Here is an 18998-nt window from a genome sequence, read left to right as displayed (position 1 = left end):
ATGTAATGTCAAGAAATTTCATATTCTATTTAAAATGGCACCTGTAAAAATAATCTACAGTTTTGTAACTTAAATACTGTAATACTTAATTAGGCAAACTGACAGGAAGTATCCCAGTGGCTTTGGAAAATAACTCCCCCCCCCCAGGCCATTGACCTTTCTTTGGTACATTTCTATCAGTCACAACAGAGCAAAAGGCTTCAGTCTGAGTGGACAAAACTACATGATCGCACACTTTCCATACATAATGTTTGTATACTCTTACACTTCTGCAGGCCCTCCAAATCCCCCTATCTCCAAATGCCTCTATGTGTCCCTATTTCTCAGGGACAGTCCCAGATTTACAGAAGCTGTCCCAGTGTCTGATTTGATCCCAGAATGTCCTGCTTTTCCTTGTTGTTGTTGTTTAGTAGTTTAGTCGTGTCCGACTCTTCGTGACCCCATGGACCAGAGCACGCCAGGCACTCCTGTCTTCCACTGCCTCCCACAGTTGGGTCAAACTCATGATGGTAGCTCAGTGGCGTAGTGTGGGGGGTGCAGGGGGGCGGGCCGCACCGGGCGCAACATCTGGGGGTTAGGGTTAGGGGGCGCAAATCCACGGGTTAGGGGGCGCAAATCCACGGGTTAGGGGGCGCAAATTACTTGCCTTGCCCCGGGTGCTGACAACCTACGCTACGCCACTGTGGTAGCTTCGAGAACACTGTCAAACCATCTCGTCCTGTGTCATCCCCTTCTCCTTGTGCCCTCAATCTTTTCCAACATCAGGGTCTTTTCCAGGGAGTCTTCTCTTCTCATGAGGACCTCCCTATTTTAAATGTTCCCTAAGACTGCCAGGGAGCATTACCAGCACAGAATACAGATGCTGATGAGAAAGTCTACTTACATCTCCATCCACTTTCTCTCTCACTCGCTGAATGATCAAACCAAAGGAGATGGCTATGCCTCTAGAGCTCTAGCGACCAAGGAGCCAGCAGAGGGAGGTGTCACAATGAAGGGCGTGTCACAAGGACCTCCGCAACCTAGCAACCACCAGCACTCAACTGACACTACTCTCAACTGACACTACCAAGTTTGCTTATATGGCTTGTAATCCATGTCTTTGAGGATTAAAGAACAAGACAGGCCTCGGGATGAAGTGCTATACAACACATGCTGGCTTTCAACATAAAGAGGTAGAAGAAACGGTGGGGTGTTGTTTTGAGGGGGTTAGGGGGCAGGTGAGCCCCGGGAGAGATCAATTTCAGGGGGCATTTTGGCTCCGGACCCCACAAGCTATGGGCCCAACCAGATTTTAAAAGGGCAGATCTCCTTGGTCAGAGTTTACTAGGACTAAGCATCACAGCAGACCCTCCAAGTGTCCCTATTTTCCAGGGACAGCCCTGGATTTACAGAAGCTGTCCCAGTTTCTGATGTGATCCCGGAATGTCCTGCTTTTCCTTAGGACTTCCTTATTTTCATTAGAGAAATGCTGGAGGGTATGGAGTTATGCGACCTCCAAGCCAAGGAGATAAGTAACTGGACAACCTTTAGAAGACATCTGAAGGCAGCCCTCTATAGGGAAGTTTTTAAATGTTTAACGTTTCATATGCAAGCACATATAAGACTCCCTGTGAGCCAAGCTAACCTTTTAGCAGCAAATGCTTTGCATACGTTATGGAGCGATATACACAAGGAGTATGAAGTAATTACAAACAAATTATGGGGTGGCCTGTAGTGTTTCACTGAAGCTTAGGTGATGACCTTGTATATATCCAGAGAGAATGAAAAACCTGCCAATTCAACCTCAGTTAATTGAACGCTTTGCTTAGGAGCTGCAGCAAACCCATGTCTTTTTGGAACTGCAAGTGGGGAAACAAAGAAGATGTTCACTAATTTCCCCCTTCTAGTAGCAATCTGATTCTATTGATGTGGGAGTGAGGTTTGTGACTTGGCCAGCAACCTAGCTCAGAACCCTTCCAGTTGTGCCGAGACACTTTTGGAAAGCTGTGGCCCTCTTCGTGAGATGTAGGGGTGTTCTGTGGTTGTTGTTGTTGTTGTTGTTGCTGCTGCTGCTGTGTTTTTTGTTGTTTTTTGCAAGAAGTGGGATATAGGGTGCATCGCTGCACCCATCTACAGATGGGATAAAGACCAGCATTCCTCTCAATGTGTATCGCACAGATTTCATGGTGTTTCCTTGCACCGGAGTATTAAAAACAGCTTTTAGAAAGGTGATAGAACTCTTCTTAAAAGTGATATAGTTTAGCAAGGTTATACTACCTTTCTAGCTATCCAGAAGATTTTTGCAGAAGGTACTCTCAGCAGATATCCCTAGCCTAACTTCTGTAGTGCTCTGACATACACCACTCATATAAATCCTATTCTTTCAAAGCAGCCACTTGTAACCTGAAACCATGCAATAAATGCTAATAAGTTTCCTGCCGTGTAGTGCTCTTTAGACAGCTTATTTTTCATCCCTCCTTTCATGTGTGCTCTTATTGATGGCTTTGTCAGTTCCACAAGTGTTCTTAAAGAAGACAAAAAGTAAATATGAGTGAAAGATGCAGGTCTGATAAGACTCTCGAAGGTACACAGGAAATACTTTCTGAAGACTGTTTTTTCCTTTCCCAGCTTTGTCCTTTTGAAAGTTTTAAGTTACCGGCAGGCTGCTGTTTATAGTTAGCTAAATGTGAAACGCCATATTTCTTCATTAAATGGTCATTTACAGCAAAACAAATAGCTGGTACTTACATGAGGCATAGATTCGGTCCTGTGCCATATAATGGAAACTAATACTCTCTTCCACACCACCACTGGGAACACTGACAGTGTTCAAATATTTAAGAGGATGTCAAACAGAAAAGGGGGAACAAATAGTTCACGGTGCCTGCTACAGATTGGACAAGATTGAAACTACATGGGGAGAGGTGGAAGGTGTAGAAACATATAGAGCAGTGTAGACTACTGATTCATGCCATGAATCCATTTAACCCAAACTTCCCCAACATGGTGTCCATCCGATACGTCAGACTACAACTCCTACCATCTATTGGCCATGATAGCCAGATGGAAGTTGGGAATTCAACAGCAGCTGGAAGGCACCAGATTGGAGAAGACTAATCTAGCCCAAAACTATCTATGCAGACAGCCTTGTATGCAGAGTCTACTTCTGAACTGTTATAAAGCGTCATGAAGGGGTGCAATTCAAAGTTCAGAGATGGCAAGGGAGATGAACTCTCCTCCACCCATGTTTTCCCACCAGATAAATAAGAGATTTTGTTGTTGTTGATGGTGTGGCAGGAGTTGTCTTCTCTTACCTGTGTCCACCTGGGTTCTCAGAGCTGCATCAACATGAGCTTGATGCTTGGGAATGAGAGTTGCAGAAGCCCATAAGAATTCCTTCTTCTTCTCCAGGATCCTTGTGCAGTTAAGTCACAGTTTTGAGTGTTTCTAGTTCAGCTGCTTTTGAATTATGGTGCTGGAGGAGACTCTTGGGAGTCCCATGGACTGCAAGAAGAACAAACCTATCCATTCTGAAGGAAATCAGCCCTGAGTGCTCACTGGAAGGACAGATCGTGAAGCTGAGGCTCCAATACTTTGGCCACCTCATGAGGAGAGAAGACTCTCTGGAAAAGACCCTGATGTTGGGAAAGATGGAGGGCACAAGGAGAAGGGGACGACAGAGGACGAGATGGTTGGACAGTGTTCTCAAAGCTACAAACATGAGTGACCAAACTGCGGGAGGCAGTGGAAGACAGGAGTGCCTGGCATGCTCTGGTCCATGGGGTCACGAAGAGTCGGACACGACTAAATGACTAAACAACAACAGTTCAGCTACAGTTTTCAACATTTTTAGCTAGAGCCAGCCAGGCAGTTGGAATAGATCTGGGGTACTTGATCTTTGTGTACTGATCATTTTGTTGTCCAACAAAGCCTGAGTTCATGTAAGTGAACTTGGGCTTGGTGCTGAGGAACCACAGGCTAGTGGTTTGGAGAGACCTCAACAACCACGCTGGAGCTGTCTGATCCGGGAGACTTAGAATAGGAACGGACAAATCTGTCAATTTCATTTTCATCTCACTTTCTTATTTTTCCAGTCTTACGTTCAGTTCTCCACATTCCTAAAATCACTTTGCATGTCTGTTTTTAATCCTCACGAAAATTCTTCAGCAGTTTAGGGCACGTTTCTCCAAGTTTGCACTCTTATTTACAGATCTTTTCCCCCAAGAAATTTCCTGTAATCTACATTTAAAATAAAGTTTCGATGGTTTCAGGAAAAGGAACATCACCTGAAAGTTACAACAAAGTGTGGAGTATAAACAGTACTGTTGCAGCACTGTCATAAAGAGTTCCCAAATAAAAGCTATCCAAATGAGTGTGCCTCTATATATTCGCCCTCCATAAAGAGACCCAGGGGCAAACAGAGGGAGAAAGAGAAGCATACCTTTCCACATACATAGCTGAGAAAGGGAAACAATGCTAAATCTAACTTCTCATGCTTCTCTGTATCCTGACCACTCTTCTATATTGGGTTAGTTTTTCAGACAAAGCAATTCCCAAAATTTTGTCACCTGCACCGTCGAGGATCCTCCTCGCTTTTGCAGGATCCGGCCAATTCAATTCCAGATGCAGCAAAGAGGAATACTGGTTCTTTATAGATTAGGGGTAAGATTTTGTGAATTGCCAATGGATAATAAAGCTTTCTCTTAATATATGCAGTTTTGCACACAAAGTCTGGTTTGGGAACTCAATCACAGAACTTGGAGAAAAGTGAATTTCAAAGGATAGTGTATTGTGCATTGCTTTGGGAACTTGGAGTTAAGCAGGTTCACATTAAAATGTGAATTGAATTTCTCCTTCACCTCTAACTGCTATTTCATAGCCACATGATAATGTTAGGGCTGACCCAACATGTCACCAGCCTTTGTTCCCAGAAGGTCTTCTGCCCAGGTGATGAAAAGACACAGACCCACTTAGCTTTGGCGAAGCGATGGCCTCATATTCTACAGTTTCCTTGTTTCAATTATCCACTTTCTGGCCCTCATCTCATGACCCATGAAAATGGTTATCTAATGATACCCCAAAACACAACACAAAAAACAGGAGTCGTGTTTCTGGAGGATGGAGTGGGGTGGGGTTGGGAGGAACACATAAAGGAGATAGACAGGATCCGTGGACAAAAGCAAAATAGGGCTGAAGAATGTGATGTGGGGGAGCAGGGTGGATGAATTGGGAAAGGACTGTTATGGAATCTACCACTTACACTCCATGCACACATCAAGTGTACCTCTTACATTATGTACTGAGAGAAGTCCATATCCTATGGAATAGATCTAGCTTGCCCTTCTGCAAATGGAAGGAAACAACAGCTTCTCATTCTTCTTACACCCCCCCCCCCATGCCTGCACCTTTGAAGCAGCCTTTCAGGGCAAACATAGTCTCCCAGAGGTACTGCACCTGTACAAAATCCAGAATTTGCCGTCATTCAGGAGGGTCAATAGTGGACCCATTGCTTGATTATGCGTGTTTGTTTAACATTTCATAATGATGCCCTGATGCTGTTCTGTGAATACCTGTTCATTTTTGGCCTTTCTTCAAATCTTGCTTTCCCTTGCAGACGTTAAAGTCACAGGTTCCTTGTTAGCATTTGGTATTGAGAGCAGATGTGTCCATTACCTATCATGTTCTACTAAAGAATGGATGGGTTATGAAAGGTCAACTTCAGCATGCCTTTCAATCTCCATTATTATTTCCTCTACTTAGTTGCCACAGGCTCAGCAGAAAGACCATAGTCATTAGCATAGGACTGCCTGAGCTTTAAAACAGACTTTGCTCAGAAACATCCTTTCCCCCTTCTCCCCTCACCATTGTAAATGTCTATCTGTATTTTAGTATAGTACAGTATTTTAATATATATTTTTTGGAAGCCGCCCAGAGTGGCTGGGGAAGCCCAGCCAGATGGGCGGGATATAAATAATAAATTATTATTATTATTATTATTATTATTATTATTATTATTATTATTATTATGAGCTGGCATTCTGTGGGTGACCAAATGAACCTCAGTTCAGAAATATCGGCACGTATCTGAAAATATATTTGCCTTGTATCTTCAGGGTTTGAGGAGTGCATCACTGATGCTGTTTAACATCAATTCATTCTGGCAACGTGCAAGGCACTGGTGAAGGACATAGGAGTGTTAGTGGCTTCCACATGGAGAACTGATAAAATACAGCTGCTGAACAAAGACAATGACAAGGGGGTGAAGGCCTAGTCCAGTGGCGGCGAACCTATGGCACGGGTGCCATAATAATAATAATAATAATAATAATAATAATAATAATAATAATAATAATTTATTATTTATACCCCGCCCATCTGGCTGGGTTTCCCCAGCCATTCTGGGCGGCTTCCAAAAGAATATTAAAATACTATGATACATCAAACATTAAAAGCTTCCCTAAACAGGGCTGCCTTCAGATGACTTCTAAAAGTCTGGTAGTTGTTGTTCTCTTTGACATCTGGTGGGAGGGCGTTCCACAGGGAGGGCGCCACTACCGAGAAGGCCCTCTGCCTGGTTCCCTGTAACTTGGCTTCTCGCAGTGAGGGAACCGCCAGAAGGCCCTCGGTGCTGGACCTCAGTGTGCCAGAGTGGGTGCCAGAGTGGGCATGCAGAGCCCTCTCTGTTGGCACGTGCCATCACACCAGCAGTGCCGTTGTTTGGGGTTTTCAAATTGGGCAGCAGCTTCCCCCCACGCCTCCTTGTGAGTAAACCACTTCCACCCCTCTAGCAGCAGCTTTTAGGCAGTTTATCTCTGCAAAGCAGCTGTATTCCTGCCTCCCCACGCCCCCGGCGATTGGTGGGATTTTTTTTTTGCAGCCAGCAGGCTGTAGTTTGTGTGATTGGTGACTTTGTCAAGGGTTTTCGTTGATTGGTTGCTGCCTGCGATCCTTGAGACTATGTGTTGCTCTGCTCCACGTGCCATAGGAAGAGTTTATAATGTGTGTGTGTGTGTTTTTCTCCCCCTCAAAAAAACAACTGTGCCCAAGCCCCCCCCCAAAAAAGCTCTGCAAGTCTTGGCAACTTCCCCAAAAACTCTGGGCAATGCCCCACAAAAGCTCTGTATGTTGTTTGTGCTCCGTGTGCCATAGGAAGCATTTATAATGCGTGTGAGTGTTTTTCTCCCCCCCCCCCAAAAAAAATTAAATATAGAGAATATGTAAAAATAGAAAATATGGATGATTGGTGGAGAAGCTGGTGGAAGTCCAAAAAGTTGAAATTTGTGAATATTGTTTGAGATGGTGAATTTGTAAAAGGAAAAATTTAATAAAAATTCTTACCAAAAAAAAAGAAGAAGCTGAGTTTAGAAGGGTCTGGTGAGCAAGAAGTAGCTGTGACAGAGAGCAGTCCGGAATCAGAGGCAGAAGCAGAGGCTGGAGAGGAGAGAGGCCAAGAAGCAGAGCTCCCTCTTTTAATTGTTTTCATTGCTGTTCTGTTTTTTTTTAAATGCCACTTGTTTTATTATACCTTTCATTTGTGGATGTTTATTTTTAACATTTTTTATGAAATTGTGCAATTGTGTGTTTGAATTGTGGGTGTTTCGTTTTTTGTAATTGGTTTTATGCTTGCAAACCTCTTAGAAACCATCTTATAAATTAATCAGTATATAAACAAAACAAAACAAAATATAAAACGCTTTGGGCCTTTGGCCCCGACCTCCATGCATTGATGAGTTCAGCACGCGGAGAGGCTACGTTTGGCCTGTACAACCGGCACACGTGAAGTCTCTCTTTGCACAATATGATACCCTGCAGACAGTGCATACAGCCTCCCAAGAGATGGAATCTGAGGTTAGGCTTGCTGCCACGATCCTAATTCCTCTCTATGCTCTTGTGCAAAGTTTTGGAACTTCTGAACATATGCTGAACTATACCAGGAGCCAGTTCACATCTTTGTCACCAGGAGACGATGACTCGGGCATGCACCTTCATGTGTGACTCAGCCCTGGTTTAAAACTACCGTATTTTTCGCTTTATAAGATGTGCCAGACCATAAGACGCACCTAGTTTTTGAAGGAGGAAAACAAGAAAAAAAATATTCTGTATCCCAGAAGCCAGAACCAGAGGGATCGCTGCGCAGTGAAAGCAGCAATCCCTCTTGCTGTTCTGGCTTCTGGGATAGCTGCGCAGCTTGCATTCGCTCCATAAGACGTACACACATTTCCCCTTACTTTTTAGGAGGGGAAAAGTGAGACTTATACAGTGGTACCTCGGGTTAAGTACTTAATTCGTTCTGGAGGTCCGTTCTTAACCTGAAACTGTTCTTAACCTGAAGCACCACTTTAGCTGATGGGGCCTCCTGCTGCCGCCGCGCTGGAGCATGATTTCTGTTCTCATCCTGAAGCAAAGTTCTTAACCCAAGGTACTATTTCTGGGTTACCGGAGTCTGTAACCTGAAGCGTATGTAACCTGAAGCGTATGTAACCCGAGGTATGACTGTAGAGCAAAAAATACTGTAAATCATGTTTGCTGTGATGAGTTTTGCAACCCCCTGTGCTGGACTCTGACACCCTTTGTCTAAACTCATCAGATTCAACAGCTACATGCAATGCATCATATGCATGCCCGAACGTGCCCTCACCCACTGGTCTTCTCACAAAGCAAAAGGATAGGTAAATGCTACTGCAGGCTTTGGTGAGGTGAAAGGTCCTTGTTCCCCTAGAGGATTGACACATTGCAGCAGCTTCATCTGATTAAAAGGGGATGTTGATCATTAGTTGACCCACGTTTCTTTCTTTCTTCCCTCCTCCTCCCTGACTTTTGGCAATCATTCAAAGTGTTCCCAGATGCCCATGAGGCTGTTGGTTACCTGCAAATAAAACATATCTTTATACCAGGACATTAATGTTAATGAGTAATATCAAAAAGTGCCATTCCCAGACCTTTTCTTTCTTTTCTTTTCTTTTTCCCCTCTTTTGGATGGGGAGGGGGGCCGGCAGCCAGAGCTGGTTGGCATTTTGATGGATTGAATGATGGAAGGGAAACATATGCTTTCCAGATTGAACGCAAAGCGTTTGCTAATTCAGAGTCCAGGTCCCTTCGAGCTGCAGCCAAATAAGAATAAATTGTGTAGTATTTGTTACCCACTGGGGATTAATTATTGTGGTTTAGGAGGTAAGTAGCTGCATCACTGAAGGTTACCAGTTTTCTTCTTTAATGCATGGTTAAGAGCTCTGAGGGAGGAGGGGAAATGGCCGAGAGCAAGGAACACAAATATTTCTATCAAAGGAAGGCCGGACAACGGCGAATGAGGTCAAAATGCTCATCTGCAAAAATAACACGCAGTTTTCCTAATTTGCGGTATTGCTTGTATGCTCCCTTCGGATGAAAATGAAGCAGCCCAGACAAGGCAACAGGAATATGGCTGTTTTCTTTGTTTGTTTTTAGTTAGTATGACAATTGACCTGTAGCTGGTACTGCCTTAGAAAGAAATAGTATTGTTCCCCAAAGGTCTCTTGTCAGCCTTGAGCTTACAAGCTGTAAGGAAGGAATCTTCCATCTGTCAGAAAGGACTGCGTTCAAGACAGTATCCCCCTGGGCACTGTGATTTTGTGACGATGGTTTAAGGAAATTAGCTCAAGCCTGTGATAAAAATAAGTACTTAATCTGAGTTTGAAAACCGGCCATGGTTGTTGTTGTTGTGTGTTTCCCTGACTCATGTAAAGTTTTGACGGGAAACAGAAAAGCTGAGGTTACAAGAGCAGGGTAGGCAGTGATGTAACAGAGGGAGATTCTTGGGAGGTGCATCATCAAGGAACAAATATGTCATCTAATGGAGTGCCTGAACTGAAGATGATATACATGACTGTGACACACCTCACTTTATCCTCGTAAAGATAACCAGGTGAGGAAGGCAGGGTTCAGACAGTGAAGGACTCTTAAACTTCTCAGTTGAACAGGGATGTGAATCCAGGTCTCCGCAGCAGAAACCCAGCATGCTAACAGAGGCACTAGCTTTTGCCAGTTTAGGGCACAATCTTAGCTTCCCTGCCTTACCCCATCTGCAGCCCTGCCATGGTAAAAATGGGGCAGGATTTTAGGGATCAATCCAGGCCAATAATTGCACCAACCCTGGGCTGTTACATTGACTGGATCCAATGTTGTCTCAAGAAAGCAGTGAGACCCAGCTCAGGATCTAGTGGATCACCAGCCCCTCAACCCAACCCTCTGTGCTCTTGAAATGTCCTTGTGGTGTTTGCCCCCCTAGGTGTGTGACATCATACTGGGTTATAAGGAAAGGGTTAACTAAGTGTAAAATGTTTAACCAATAGGAACCCAAGGGGAGGAGTTAGAGTTAGAATTAGAGTTGTTAAGAAGTGAGTCTGGAGTTAGAGAAGGAGGAGGATAAGTCTGTGGGTTGGGCTAGTTTGATGTGAGAGAGTAAGAGACTCTGTTAAGAGGAGTCAGTTAAACAGTTGGGATAATCAGTTAGAAGGTATTAGGAAGGTACAGGCTGGTAAAGAAACTAAGGTTAAGAAACTGACATGAAAAATTATCTGAAACCATAAACTTGTTAATTATAAAATAAACTTGTTTATTTGGTTTAATGTTAACAACTGACTCAGTGTGTACCTGAGAGAAACGGGTTGGTGGCAGCGGGGAAGCGATCATAGTGGTGGCACAGGGATCAATAGACCGTCAAACATCCGGGGACCCTGTGTGATCGCCACAGTCCTGTATTATGCTGGTATGGTGTGTGTGTGTGTGTGTGTGTGTGTGTGTGTGTAGGTAGGTTTCTGCTAGAACTGATGCTGAGTGGGAGCTTACCTGCTTTGCATTTGACTCCATGCTGCAGAGCTTGAAAACTGAGGAAAATGTGCTGAAAGAAATCTGTTCCCACTCAAATAGAGAGGATGCTAACCACTGGCCAGGATGATGAATAGCAAGGCAATAGCCACATGAAAACAACAATAATTGCTTGCTTTTCATACAAAGTGGATGGAATTGTAAGTTTGCATGCTCTGAAGAATAAAAGTGAGCCACTTGATTTCCCACTGAATTTAGTACATTTACATCCTCTCTCTCAACACTGAACCCAACGCACTGTACAACCTCCCATTCAAGCACTGACCAGCCCAGCCCCCAGCCTGCTACCTTTCAGCAAGATGGAACTGTATTAAATGATTAGACCAATGGTATTTAACACCGTATAACACACTGGATGTGGGTGGCGCTGTGTGTTAAACCACAGAGCCTAGTACTGTGAGTCCCATTTCTCACCTTTCGATGGGCCTTCTCTGCAGTGACTCCCCATCTTTTGAATGCTCTTCCCAGGAAAGTTTGCCTGGCACCTTCATTATACACTTTTAGGCACCAGGCAAAAGAATTCCTTTTTAACCAGGCCTTTGGGTGATCTGATTTACATCCCATTCCCTTTTAAAATGTGTTGGGGCTGAACATGGATTAAAAGCCAGATAAGCAAACTTAGGAGTGTCAGTTGAGAGTAGTGTCAGTTCAGTGCTGGTGGTTGCTAGGTTGCGGAGGTCCTTGTGACACGCCCTTCATTGTGACACCTCCCTCTGCTGGCTCCTTGGTCACTAGGGCTCTAGAGGCATAGCCATCTCCTTTGGTTTGATCATTCAGCAAGTGAGAGAGAAAGTGGATGTAGATGTAAGTAGACTTTCTCATTAGCATCTGCATTCTGTGCTGCTAATGCTCCATGACAGTCTTAGTGAACATTTAAAATAGGGAGGTCCTAAAGAACAGCAAGGGACGTGGGTGGCGCTGTGGGTTAAACCACAGAGCATAGGGCTTGCCAATCAGAAGGTTGGTGGTTCAAATTCCTGCAATGGGGTGAGCTCCCATTGCTCGGTCCCTGCTCCTGCCAACCTAGCAGTTTGAAAGCATGTCAAAGTGCAAGTAGATCAATAGGTACCGCTCCAGCGGGAAGGTAAACGGCATTTCCGTGCGCTGCTCTGGTTCGCCAGAAGCAGCTTAGTCATGCTGTCCACATGACCCGGAAGCTGTACGCAGGCTCCCTCGGCCAATAAAGCGAGATGAGCGCTGCAACCCCAGAGTCGGTCACGACTGGACCTAATGGTCAGGGGTCCCTTTATCTTTACCTTTAACACATTGGACAAGTGGGGCCTGCAACAAAATGTGACAGTGTGGAGTAGCACCCAGTCAGGATTCCAGTTGTTGCATTACATCTGTCAGCAAACATCCCATGGAACCACTGAGCAGATTCCAGAAGGCTGTTTTGGGGTCCCCCCGCCTTAGGGTATTTCCCCTAAAAAAATTTTTTTGTACTTCTGCCAACTTTGGGGGCCCTGCAAGTCTTCTGTCTTCTTGTGTGTTGATAGTGCCATTTTGGGTAAATGCAAAATACTGACTGACTGGAGGCACCCTTATGTTGTCAATATGTCACTTTAATGGTCAAGGATAGTAAAAAATTATTAATGGGATAGTAGAGGTTACTACTTGCTCTTCATCTTAAAATATATTTCCAGGTTACACGAAGAATTAAAGGTAGCTGTGCTGCCTCCTAAAAAACGTCCAAAATCCAAAGTAGGGTAATACTTTTACCAGGCCAACTGAAGTGTCACAAATAAAAGCCAGCCAAAATTTCACAAAAATAAGGGTTTTCAAGGCACGTCTATTCGCCTACATGAAATGTGTTTATAAGCAGAGAAAACAAACAATTTTTATTTCATACAATAAATGATGATGATGATGAAGAAATGAACAAGTTATATGTGGGTCAGGGAGGCACAACCAAAGTTGAATATGCTTGAAAGAAGATAGAAAAAGTTTAAAGACAAAGAGGTGCATAAGATGAACCATTTTTTTCATTGTCATAACTGTTCAGGATTTGAAATGTTCTTATAATTAAACATAGAACATCTGTATGTTGAAATTATTATTATTATTATTATTATTATTATTATTATTATTATTAGATACAAAATGCTGTGTCCAAGCATTTTTACATTTTCTTGGGTACTGTATATTCAACACAATTCTAATGTCTATTCTTCAGTAAAAGGAGATATATTGCAATAAATCTTTAAATTTTCTTTCCGTTTTCCTGTGTTAGAAGCCACCCAAAGAAACCTGGGCAGCCCGTCCAGATGGGCAGGGTATAGCTAAAATTACTACTACCAATAAGAAAATGCCAGTTGGTTCTGGAAGCTGGTTGCTATGCAATGTAGCCAGCATTCTTCGAAAAGTGAACTATCACACATAGTAGTTTTGCATCCAGTTGTTTCTGCTCCACAGAAATGAGGTTGACTGGCGTGTGTGTGTGTGTGTGTGTGTGATGCGATCTGTAGTCCAACAATAGCTGGAAAGCCATAGGCTTCCTATCTCTGGGACATAACATTATTGGTGCTTGGTCAGAGTGTGTAGGACCAGAGCTTTTTTCAGCCAAAACTCACTGAAACTCAATTCTGGCAAGCAAGTGTGTGCTATTGCCATTTTAAGAGAACAAGGGAGGTGTTCAGGGTGAGTTCTGGCACCTCTTTTTCTAGAAAAATAGCACTGTGTAGGACCATCCCATACAGAAGGAAATGCTCTTGAAGTGCACTTTTAACAGATAGCTGAATAATACTCAATTTCTTTATGGATATTAAAATCATTCCTTGAACTCCCTAAAGGCTGATTATATTAAGGATGCAAATTCAGCAGCACTCACTCAAAGTCATCTTCAGGAAATGTTTTTTTTTTTTTAAAAAAGGACACAAATGTACTGGTCTCACAAAACAATCTTTCCAGACTGTAGACGGGATTTAAATTTAGGCATTGACTTTTTTTCTTTCCATTTTTAAAAATCAAATTGCAGGTGAACAAAGTTCATTGTTTCCACTAAAATAGCTTGGCTTATTATATGAGCTATTGAAGCCCATTAACTCTTTCAGATCTTTATATTTTATAGGTAGGGCTGCAAATGGAATAGCAGGGCTTTATTTTTAATTATATAATGCTAGTCTTATTACCCAGCTGATTTATACCAGCTTAGAATACATCCGCTTTTGTTGTTATTATTAGTTTCTTGATCAATGGCTGTTAATAACTGGGATTCAAATTTCCATAAAAACCATAGCTTTTAAGTATAAATTATTTTGTTTTGCTAGGAGCCTGGTTTAAACATATTACATGGGACATAAATTTATATGCAATGGATTAATTACTGCTGTAAATTGTGGCCTAGAAAATAATATTCTAATTTCAGTTGGTTTGGCTGAATTGAGGAAAAACGAGAACTGGATGTACTGTATTTAAAGATACCATTGTGCAGCTTTCATAGCAAAGAAATGCAGCGTTGCTCAACGCAGTGTATATTCTTTGCCTTCTATCCTGTTCTTCCACCAAAGCATTTAAGTTCCTCCATATGGTCCCTGTTATGGAAAAATCTAGGTGCGAGGCTGCTCAGTCACCCAGCTCGTCAGGCAGAGCCCGCGAGTCCCCACGGAATAAAGGAAGAAGTCCAGCCACCAACCGGAGCAAATAGCTGTAGACTAAAGTTTATTGAGCAACAGGTTCAAAGAGGAATTTTGAACCCGAGGATGGGGTGACAATGACTTTTAATATATATATCTTTACTACGGTCCAGAGACTCAACAAATCATTACAAATCAATACACAATTCATACAGCCTACCAACTTTTAAAACTTTCCTACCATATCCCAGAATACAGTTCGTACAGCATCATTGATACATCACTGACATGTCACAAAAGGGGAGGGGTAGACAGGGGTTACACTAGTTTAACCTTGGCAAACATGTCCAGACGAGTCTTTGGTACAAGACCACAGAGCCTAGGACTTGCCAATCAGAAGGTTGGCGGTTCGAATCCCCGCGACGGGGTGAGCTCCCGTTGCTCGGTCCCAGCTCCTGCCCACCTAGCAGTTTGAAAGCACGTCAAAGTGCAAGTAGATAAATAGGTACCGCTCCAGCAGGAAGGTAAACGGCGTTTCTGTGTGCTGCTCTGGTTTGCCAGAAGTGGCTTAGTCATGCTGGCCACATGACACGGAAGCTGTACACCGGCTCCCTCAGCCAATAAAGCGAGATGAGCACCTCAACCCCAGAGTTGGCCACGACTGGACCTAATGGTCAGGGGTCCCTTTACCTTTACCTTTACCTTTACCTTTACCTTTACCTAGCATAAGCAGACATCTCAGGGCAAGAGCCAGGTATAACATTAGCATAGGCAAACACCTCTGAAGTCCCACCACCCAAAGTACAACAGAACTTCCTTTGCATGTCTGGACCCCTTGGCAAGTCTGGTGATGGGATTAGGCTTTCCTTGGCCAACAATCAGCTCAGCAATTGTCACCTCTGGGCACTTCCTGGGGTAGGAGGTGTGTATACCTGTCCTCACGCTTGGGGAGGTGGCAGGAAAAAGAGTCATTTTTCCAAGGGCAAAATAGTTTTGAAATGGAGGAAACTGGCAAAGGAGTTGATTTTATACTATTGTTAAAGCTAGGTAACTTCCCTGAGTTGTCAAGTCGAAAGGATACATTTATGCATAATATTTGTAACATTTAACAACTTTAAAGATGTGCCCCCCCTCCTTTAATTTCTGTAACAATCCCCAAGGCATTCTCCCATTCAGGCAGTTTAGAATTGTAGACAAGTTCTCTTCAGTAAGAGAACTATATCCTGTACCTTTAAACTGCTGATGTTGTATCCAGCACACTCAACATGCGACAATGCAAGGGGGATTTCCTGCATCTTCTCCCCAATGCAGCGCCCCCATGCATGCCAATAAGCTACTTATGAAGGTAAGGTGTAAAGGTAAAGGGACCCCTGACCATTAGGTCCAGTCGTGACCGACTCTGGGGTTGCGGCGCTCATCTCGCTTTATTGGCCGAGGGAGCCGGCATACAGCTTCCAGGTCATGTGGCCAGCATGACTAAGCCGCTTCTGGCAAACCAGAGCAGCGCACGGAAATGCTGGTTACCTTCCCACCAGAGCGGTACGTATTGATCTACTTGCACTTTGACATGCTTTCGAACTGCTAGGTTGGCAGGAGCAGGGACCGAGCAACGGGAGCTCACCCCGTTGCGGGGATTCGAACCACCAACCTTCTGATTGGCAAGCCCTATGCTCTGTGGTTTAACCCACAGCGCCAACAGCATCCCTGAAGGTAAGGTAGCCCATAGCAATAAGAAAAACCTAGAGCAGTGGGGGACCTTGGGGTTTCAAATTTCAGCAGCACCCCCTGCAACGCCACCGCCTCTCCCCTAAGTCATTGTCGAAGCTCCTCCTGCAGCAAACCAGTCACGCTCCCCTAAACCTGTCTCTGCTTAGAGTATAAATACTGGAAAGTATAGGATAAAGGTTGGAAGTCATTTCTGTATCTAGTGGATGCGCAGAGGCAAAAGAGTTGGCTGCAGATTAATAACATGGTGGGTAAAAATTCAGAAGTACAAATAGGTATTGCTGTGTTTTTATTAATAAACACACACAAAATGCCTCCCAACAAAAAGAACAAACGACATATGCAACTGTATTTGTGAGAATATGCCATGTGAAATATTGGGGAAGGACTCAAAACCCAGCAGCAACAGAATGGGAGGGGAAATAAATGAAAATTTGGCAAAAAAACTGAGCTTTCAAGTTCTGTAATAATTAAAGGGGGAAAGGTAGAATAACTGGAAGGAAATAGCATGGAAATTAGCACTAATCTGACCATTTGCCTAAACATTGCAGCATCCTTTATCTTTCTTCTTCAAACATAGTGTAAGCTTTCATTGAATGATTGTTGAATCTAAACAGAATTCACAGCGTAGGTCTTTACCTATTCCCAAGGGAATTATTTCCGTGTCAACAGTTCCCTTCACCACACCAAAAAGCACAGATAGGACTTTCTCAGTGGTGGCACCCTGGCTATATTACTCCCTCTCAAGAGAAATCAGACTGTTCTCCTCTTTACATGCATGAATAAACATGTGAAGACTTCCTTACTTATCCAGCTTTTGGGCCAATTGTTTTATGACGTTTTTACACTGCTGGTTTCATCTGCTACCTGCAGTATGTTATCAGCTTGTTTTAAATTGATGATGATGTTGAATAGCCCACCCTTGAGCTGAAGGTCCCAGGGCAGGCTACAACATTAAAACACAATTTTAAAAAACAATCTCCGATTGTTGGGTGTGTCATTGTACAAATGTCATTGTACTATTGTGAGCCAGCCTGGGCTCTCTCTGTAGAGGAAGATAGGTCTGAAATTTGAAATTATTATTATTAATAATACTAATACTACTACTACTAATAATATAATTCTGGAAGGTTTACAATTTAAAATCCATAGATTTCCAGGAATTTGGTTAAATATATCAAGCTAGCAAGCACATGATGAGGGGAAGGGGGAGAAGATATGAGATATTTTTGGCTGATGTGATCTGCAAACCTATTACCCCTCCAGGCATGTCCTGGTCAGTTTACAACATTTTGTATAGGACAATGAGCATGCTCGTTTTTCACTCCGTCCCCAGAAAATTGTTGCTCAAACCAAAAGGGGCTGTAGCATAACACAGGGGAATAAACCTTTCTCTGCATTGCTTCTGAAATAGAAATGATGGCTTTTAAAGTCAGACGTGCCAAATGTCGCTAATGTAAAATGAAAGTAGAAGTGAAAAGAAATGAGCCACATAACTGTTGGAATATGGTTAATTTACTGTGGCAATGCCTTGGTTTTGGCTTTAATCCCCTGCTTGAAAATCGGAACCAGACTGCCAAACCCCACCTGCCACAGTCAATCGGCCTCATAATTCTGTGCGCATTTCTATTTTTGTTTACCTCACTTGGCACGGGGAGAGCTGCTCTCGCCTTTGCCGATGGCCTAGTGAGAAGGTGTGACTGCAAAAACAAAAGCTCTGGTTTAAGGAGAAATTTGGCAGCCAGCTGCCCGTTTTCTTCTTCTTTTGAAACAGTAGCTTGTGATTAATCCTCTAGCACCGGCGATGCTAGAGGGAGGTGGGGGAACCACGGTATGCAGCCAAGGTGGACTCGGGGAGTTTTCCTGCAGTGTGTTTTAATGGCTGCTGTGAGAGGTGGTAAAAAGAGCATGTGAGAGATTGAGTCATATAACCCCCTCTGGTGGCTCTTTGAGTCTTGCTGCAACGTGGAGTAAACCAATCTATTTGCCCGCTCTCTGTGTGTGTGCCACTGGCAGCCAGACAACTACCACAGCGGCTGCCACACCAGAAGCGGTTATTCCAGTTGGCTTAAGTTTCACGTGCAGTGCTTACTTTATTGCAATGAGCCTTGGAATCAGACCCTTTAAAACATTTAGGGATCAAATATTAAGGGTCCTCACACCGTTATTTCCCTCCCAGATGTTGAAACTGAAGGCGGCAGCCTGTAGCTCTCGCAATCCCAAAATTAGGGATGCATCTATCGAAGCGAGCGAGAATTTGGGCAACAAGTAAAACACAGCTTCTGGTTCTCGCTAACTGGAATAGCTACTACCGCTTAACATTGACAGAAAGACATGCGCTCAGATAAAGTTTGATTTAAGGTCTGTCATTCCGTGAACAGCATGGCTCCAGCGTTTTAAATGTCATGTCTCTAAGCAGGTATAAGTTGATGAGTGCGAGAAAATGTAAGAAGAGATACTATTATCCGCCACTGACATATTCGTACGCGGGAAATGAAGAGAAGAGAGCAGATGGGCTCCCAGGGCCCAATCATGCTTCATATTACTTCACCTCTGGCTGCTTTTCTTAGGCTGGGAAGCTACAACATCGGGGAATATTCCTTTTCGGAGGGTGGTGATAAATCTGAAATCAACAACTATGATTGGTAAGCTGCTATTTTTCGCGGGGTATCTTGTCCAAGATTCAATCAGGCTACAAACCAAAACATTCCAAGAAGACAGTTCTCATAGGGTCATCCCCCTCAGTTAAGAATGAGCACGTTGGGAATGGGCTGGGTGAGGAAATATTTCTCCAACATTTCTTGACGTCTGCACTTCTTTGCTGCGTGAATGTTGGTTGATGTGGGATTCTGCTTTGTT

The 18998-nt window shown here is 43.5% G+C and overlaps 2 long non-coding RNA genes across 2 annotated transcripts in view; one reads left to right on the top strand and one right to left on the bottom strand.

The window, feature by feature from the left end:
* The first annotated feature begins 764 nt into the window (after positions 1-764).
* LOC308584515 overlaps positions 765-18998 on the top strand; it is a 55329-nt gene continuing 37095 nt past the window's right edge. The window contains exon 1 of the long non-coding RNA XR_014006873.1: positions 765-1172. This is a non-coding gene — a long non-coding RNA (uncharacterized lncRNA). The remainder of the gene's footprint in view (positions 1173-18998) is intronic.
* On the bottom strand, positions 9402-11016 carry LOC308584309. The gene is made up of 2 exons (XR_014006764.1): positions 10804-11016; positions 9402-9618 (listed from the first exon to the last, which is right to left on the bottom strand). It is a non-coding gene; the product is annotated as an uncharacterized lncRNA (long non-coding RNA).

The sequence above is a fragment of the Podarcis bocagei genome (assembly GCF_964188305.1).
Source record: "Podarcis bocagei genome assembly, chromosome: 3".
NCBI classification, from domain to species: Eukaryota; Metazoa; Chordata; class Lepidosauria; order Squamata; family Lacertidae; genus Podarcis; species Podarcis bocagei.
The sequence above is the reverse complement of the archived record's forward strand: the minus strand, read 5'-3'. Positions and strand labels throughout refer to the sequence as shown.